This window comes from Bubalus bubalis, chromosome 17 (genome assembly GCF_019923935.1).
Source record: "Bubalus bubalis isolate 160015118507 breed Murrah chromosome 17, NDDB_SH_1, whole genome shotgun sequence".
In the NCBI taxonomy this organism is placed as follows: Eukaryota; Metazoa; Chordata; class Mammalia; order Artiodactyla; family Bovidae; genus Bubalus; species Bubalus bubalis.
Genome location: NC_059173.1, coordinates 31,339,898 through 31,347,165, shown reverse-complemented (window position 1 = coordinate 31,347,165; position 7,268 = coordinate 31,339,898). Strand labels below are relative to the sequence as shown.

The window sequence follows — 7,268 nt, the reverse complement described above, 5'->3', positions numbered from 1 at the left end:
ACAGTCTTCTTGTGACTAATCCCTAGAACTGGCAAAAGTCCACGGGTAAGAACTGAAGAGGCAGAGAATACAGGTGAGTTAAGGAAAGGCTGGGAAAGAGGCTTCAGACTCCAATATATATAATCTTACACAACAGTGGAACTTTGGAAAGGTTCTTAAATTCCTTCCTGCAATTAGATAATGGTAGTTGGCAGAATAATGGCCCTCCAAAGATGTCCCTGGTACCTGGGAATATGTAAACCTGCAGAGCTGAAAGGGCCTTTGAAGATGTAATCAGGGTTGTGTACCTTAAAGCAGAGAAAGTATCCTGGATTATTGGGGTGGGCTTAATCTAATCACAGGGGCCTTTAAAAGCCAAGGACACTCTTTAGCTGGCAGAAGGAGGCAGAGGAGAGGTACAGCAGAGGTGGATTCTGAGCACAAAAAGGAATTGGCACACTGTAGCTAGCCCCGTTACAGGATAGGATCAGGGAGAGGCTTCTTCCAGGAGCTAAGGGCAGCCTCCAGCTCAAAGTCAGAATCTGGGATCTCAGTTCTACCACCACAAGAACTGGATTTTGCCAGCAACCTAAAGAAGCTAGGGAATGGATTCTCCTGTGGAACCTCTCTGTAAGAATACAGCTAGGAAACACTTTGATTCCAGCCTGGTGAACCCAAAGCAGGGTAAGCAACTGAACCAACCCAGAACCTGACCTACAGATTGTGAGAAAATCATGGGTGCTGTTTAAAGACATTTAATCTGTGCGATTTGTGTAGCAATAATAGGAAGTTGATATAGTAATTAATATCCTTAACAATTTTGAAGTGAAGTTTTGCTGCTTTTATGTAAACTAAATGACAGTAATGTTTCCTTGAAGCAAAGCTTTTCCTTAATCACATCAAAATTTGATTTTGATTTGATGATATAGGTTTGCTTAATCTAATCTAAATATTTACCTGTGATCAACCTTAAATATGGGCAACACATGCCAATCTTCAGTTTTATGTGACACTGTTTCACTTATATTATCTCAAGTAGTTATAGAAATTAAGGAATAAAGGTGGGATACCTTGGTGTCTCATGATCATAACAGCTTTCATAAATAAATACCAATATGCAGTTAAATGTGTTCTTTGTTTAATGTCCGGACATCTGGGCTCTTTACTGATTCACTCACATCAGCTAGTGTCCTTGAGTAAATTCCTTATCTCTTGGGATGTCAGTGACATTATCTCTTCATGAAAGAGGAGAATTCCTGAAAATGTTCTGTTCAACCTTTGCCAGCCCTGAGAGCCTATGGTTCTTTCTGAGAACAGGACAATAAGGAAGAGGTAGGGGTTGGTGATGGGAGATGGAAAAGGGGAGATTTCCTGACTTCACCTTTCTCAGAGAGCTGTCAAAGGACAAAAACAATAACAACAAAATGTTTTCCCTTTCTACCTTCCATCTGGGATAAGGTTTTAGTTCCCTTGAACTAGGCAGGTGTTCATCGAATATACAATTGTCTTTCCTGGACTCCCTGTTTTCTCCATATGCTGTTCATTTCACCTTTCTGTTTTGAAAAATTTTTTTAATTTGTTTAAAAGAACCAAAATAAATACAAGTTTTGATATTTCCTTCTGTTAGTCATCCATGGACATTTTACTCTATCCCTAAGTCAGTAAAATTTGTCTTTTTCCTCTCTCTACACTGTTTTTAAATTCTTTGGGAACACATTATTACATTTCTAAAAACTTTGTTTCACTCTGGTGATAAAGTAGCTAAACCGGGCTCAGAAGTCAGTTTTTAAAATTGAAGTATAGTTGATTGACAAGGTTTCAGGTGTACAGAAAACTGATTCAAATATATATATACATGCTTTCCAGGTGACTCAGTGGTAAAGAATCTGCCTGCAATACAGGGGAGACCCAAGTTGAATCCCTGGGTCAGGATGATCCCCTGGAGGAGGGCATGGTATTCTTGCCTGGAAGATCCCATGGACAGAGGAACCTAACGGGCTACAGTCCATAGGGTTGCAAGGAGTCAGACACAACTGAAGTGACTTAACACACATACACTCATAATGTGTGTATATATATGTGTGTGTGTGTGTGTGTGTGTGTGTGTGTATTTATATATACTTTTCCAGATACTTTTTCAAGTTCTTTTCCCTTATAAGTTTTACAAGATATTAACTATAGTTCCCTGTGCTATACAGTAGGTCCTTGTTAGTTATCTGTTTTATCTATAGTAGTGTGTATATGTTAATTTCAATCTCCTATTTATGCGTCTTCCCTGCTATCCTCCTTGACAACCACACATTTGTTCTCTATATCTGTGAGTCTATTTCTGTTTCATAGATAAGTTCATTTATATCATGTTTTAGATTTCACACATAGATGATATTGTACGATATTTGTCTTTATCTAACTTGCTTCACTTAGTATTATAATCTCTAGGTTTCTCCATGTTCTTGCAAATGGCATTATTTCATTCTTTTTTATGACTGAGTAATATTCCATTATGGGGCTTCCCAGGTGGCACAGTGGTAAAGCGTCCATCTGCCAAAGCAGGAGATGTAGGAGACTCAAGTTCATTCTCTGGGTCTCTGGGTCAGGAAGATCCCCTGGAGGAGGGAATGGCAATGCACTCCAGTATTCTTGCCTGGAGAATCGCATGGACAGAGGAGCCTGGCAGGCTATAGTCCATAGGGTCACAAAGAGTCGTACAAGAGTTGTAACTGCTTTACAATGTTGTGTTAGTTTCTGCTGTACAACAAAATGAATCAGCCATATGTATACATATATCTCATCCCTCTTGAGCCATCTCCCACCTCCCCGCCACCCACCCCTGCCAGTACCATGCTATCCTCTAGGTCATCAAGGAGCACTGGGTATAATTGTTTCTTGAGAATTATGTATGTCAAATTCAAATGGAATGTTCAGTGTGCTCCTCCCACAAGCTGCTGTCTGTTTTGCTGTGGGATACATGGAGGATCTTCTCCGTGTTTCAGAAGGACCAGCTTACAGGACACCAGGCTGCAGTGAGGCTCCCAGGGCTGCGTACACTTCCTCATTCATTCCTGGCAGCTGACCTGAGATTTTATTTGACATAACCTTCCTTAACTTCCTTAAGCAAACCTTGCATGAGCTCTAAAAATGCATGTCTATATGAGGGAAGCATCCCTTCCACACACAGAAAATCCCCCAACTCTCTCCCCTCTAACACCCTCTCAATAGTAATTGTCTGCCCTGTGCCCAGGTTTTCCATTTCCACCTCTCATCCGGATTTTTCTCAAACATTTAAACATGCTCACAATGTTTCTCACATTTTGAACAGTTCTCTGAGTTTAGCTATGTTCTATTTCCTCCTCATAACCCCAATTCCCCCGATCGTTCAGGGTGTACTATTTTTCTTTCCCCAAATCCTACCATCTCCTCGACCCACTTACTTATGATACCCACCTACTTTTAAGAGTCTAGATGCAATGGAAAATTTCCAGAACTTATTTCATTTGACCACTCATTGCTATAAAACATCTCGACTGCTCATCCCTATTGAAAACCTCTTCATTTAGTTCCAACACTATATTCTCTGATTTTTCTTCTATCCAAGGGGTTGTTTTGTCTCCTTTGGAAATATTTGGCAGTTTGATGGTAATCTAATCTAGTAATCAAATATTGGAATTTCTAAGGCTGTGTTCTAGGGTCTCCAATTTGTTTCTTTCTGTGTACCCTTCCCACCTGAGATTTCAGTGAAGTATGCGAATCTCCAGATAAATGCGTTTTAAGTATGACAGACTCAGCATGTCCATGACCAAATTCATTATCTTGCCTCCCATATCTGCTCCTGAACTGTGGTTTTCTACCTCAGATAATAGCAATACAAGCCATTCAGTTAGGTACACCAGAAGCAGGAATTATTTTTGGTTCATAACTTTGTCCCACCCCCTCATACCTGTCCTGTGCCAAATCTATCACCAAATCCTGTGGGTTTTTCTCTCCTCAATATTTTTGAACCTGCCACCTTCTATATTCCTATGCCCTGCATCCTGGTCCAAGCTACATCCGTTATCTCCAGACTGCTGGCACAGGTGCCCCAGCATCCCTCCTTCCCACCTCCCAATTCTTTTGCATAATTCTGCCAAGGGCACATTTTTGAAATACACATCTTTGCTACCTTGGATTGTAAAACCTTGAATTGCTCTTCATTGAAGGGTTAAAAATAAAGTAATTTTAAATATGGTTTAAAACAAAACATCTCTGTATGGCCTGGCCCTTGCTTGCAGTTTAGATCCTAGCTCATACAGTTCTCCTTATTCATTTTCTTGGCTGGCATCAGTTCTACTATTCATCATTTAATATCAGAAATGCAAAAAAAAAAAAAAAAAGAGAGAGAGAGAAAGAGAAAGAAAAAACAACTTTCCTCTACAATCTCAACAGTATTTCTGAGTGTGTTGTTTTCTCTGTCACCTTTTTTTCTCCAGTAGGTAATGCCTACTTGTCCTTCAACTCTGGGCTTAAAGAATCTTCTTTATTATGCTTCCACAGCACAATATTTTTTGGTACTTTTGCATTTTCCCCCTCATTTGGTGTTGAGTTTATCTTAGTTTGTACTCATACTTTTATTAATTTGATGCTGAAATAACTTCTTTGTCCCACTGTTTGATAGGACCATAAATATTGAAAATAAATCAATTTTAACTTTTAACTGAATCTGTCACTATTAGGGGCTCAACAAGTATTTCTTTTATATTGAGTAAATGAGTCTTGTTATCATTAAACTACAACCAAAATGCAAACTTCCCTATACCTGTGCTGGACTCTACATTTCTACACTTTCTTACCTATCATATTTCCAGCACCAGCCCCCTTCTTTTCCATTGTTTACTTCCTCTCATTATTCTGTATTTCTAATAAATATTCCAATACTCAATCTCATCAAAACAAGTTAGTTTTACCTATTTGTGGGGTTGCTACTTCTCCTGTTTCTAGGACTGGTATCCGCTATGATAATTTTCATAGGTTTAAGGTAATCAGTTCTAAAATATTGATTTCTAGTCCTCTAGAGTTCATGATCTTTTGATCAGTGATAACCAGCTCCATCATCTTCTCAGCATCTTCCAAAGAATTTGCATCTCATTAATGTATTCATTAAGAATACATTTGTTTAGAATAGTTAATGAGTTTTGAGAGTTCCATGGCTGTCCAGTGGTTAGGACTCTGTACTTTCACTGCCAAGGCACTGAGTTCAATCCCTACTCAGGGAACTAAGATCCCACAAGGTCAAGCGTGGCCAAAATAGATAAGGGCTGAGGGGAGACGCTATGCATGACACTGCAGCATGAGTTAATGAACAAAGCAAGAAGATAGTGACCTGTCTTCTAAGAAATGTTGAATCAATGGATAATCAGATTGAAATCTTAAAAATAATAGACTATGCCCATGGGGTTTATAATGAAATCTTTAAAAATTGCTAATATTAGAGAAGATGACTAATACTTTCTTTGGTATTTAGTTACATTAAGTAGCATCTGTTTTAAAAATAAAATAGTTAATGAGTTCTTACTATGCCTAGACTCTGAAAATGACTGAGGGAGCGTCATCCTTTAGTTTCTTTGACTGGTCTGGGGAAATGCTATGAAGAGGTGCCTGTAAACAGAACATCCTGGACTAGAACAACCTTCAGAGTTATTCTGTGGAGGGAATTAGGTTAAAAGCCTGAGTCTCCAGATACCTTGAAAGAGGACAAGCCGGGCTGTAATAGCTCAAGACACTCAGCTTCTGGTGTTACACTTTATACTGCATTTCTTGTCTTTTCTCCTGCTCCCCACCACACAGAGAAAAAACCAGACACTTTCATCCCTCACCTTATCTTTGCCTCTCTGAAATGATCTAACTTGGAAAAAGGAGTGACCAGGAAGAAAGCTCAGATGCTAATTTATTCTAAACTACACAGCTCAGGACAGACTGGAGCAATGTGGGGTTCAGGAAACCTTTCCCTTTTGTATCATTTAGTATGTGAGTGTGCATATGTGTGTGTGTGGGGGGGGTGGGTGTAAGAGAGACCCAGTGAGAGAGGCCTGTGGTTCATTACTCCCATTTTGTTTCTCTGACATCACTAGGGCTGAACTCAGTGGAATCTACCAACTTGCATCTAGTTCACATTTTAGTTGTGGAGAGACTACTAGTTACCTAAATGCAAATGGATAAACCTCTCTTCGTTCAACAGAGGATGAGATGGTGGGATGGCATCATCCACTGAGTTTCTCAAAATCAGTGGACATGAGTTTGAGAAAACTCTAGGAGATAGTGAAGGACAGGGAAGCTGGCATGCTGCAGTCCATGGGGTCGCAATGAGTCGGACTTGACTGAGTGACTGAAAGCAACAGTTAGACTTTCACATGCCCTCTGCCTAAGGTTTGATGCACTGACCACTCAATATATCACTTTCAAACTCTCCCTTTGTATAGATGCTAAAGCACCATTCTCCCCTGACACACCTCTGATCAAGGGTCTTGTACATGTTTCTTGTACATGTACATGTTTCAAGATAAAATTCAGTGTCTTAACTACAGTACACAAGACCCTACTTGCCCCTCCCCATCAGGGCAGACTCACTGCTCACCACTGCACTGGTGCCCAGGGTGCAGCCCTTCCCAAGTCAGCAGTTACCACAGTGAGGCGGTGCCACACTTTCTCATATCAATTTTCTTTGTACATACGCTGTTCACTCTGCTTGGAATATCCCTTTGCCCTACCTTCCTCTCCCTTTCCAATCTCCTTAGGAAATTCCATTTTCTTCAAAAAAAAAAAAAAAAAAAAAAAAGGAAAGAAAAGTGAGAAAACAAAAGAGCATTTGTACTTACTGGCCCCTCCAGCATGCTAGACCCACTCCCCACCCCCCTCACCAGTACTGTGTTTGACTTCATCCTTTTTCATTTCAATGTTCAGTTGCTAAGTTGTGACCCCATGGTCTGCAGCACACCAAGCTTCCTTGTCCTTTCTATCTCCCTGTATTAGGTCAAACTCATGTCCATTGAGTCAGTGATGCCATCCAACCATCTCATCCTCTGTCATTCTCTTCTCCTCCTGCCCTCAATCTTTCCCACCATCAGGGTCTTTTCTAATGAGTCAGCACTTTGCATCAGATGGCCAAAGTATTGGCGCTTCAGCTTCAGCATCAGTCCTTCCAATGAATATTCAGGGTTGATATCCTTTCCGATTGACTGGTTTGATCTCCTTGCTATTCAAGGGACTCTCAAGAGTCTTCTCCAACATCATAGTTCAAAAGCATCAGTTCTTCAGTG

General features: G+C 40.2%; 1 long non-coding RNA gene across 1 annotated transcript in view; it reads left to right on the top strand.

The window, feature by feature from the left end:
- The first annotated feature begins 382 nt into the window (after nt 1–382).
- Nucleotides 383–7,268, top strand: part of LOC123329961 — a 46,987-nt gene continuing 40,101 nt past the window's right edge. Inside the window, exon 1 of the long non-coding RNA XR_006545602.1 lies at nt 383–663. This is a non-coding gene — a long non-coding RNA (uncharacterized LOC123329961). The remainder of the gene's footprint in view (nt 664–7,268) is intronic.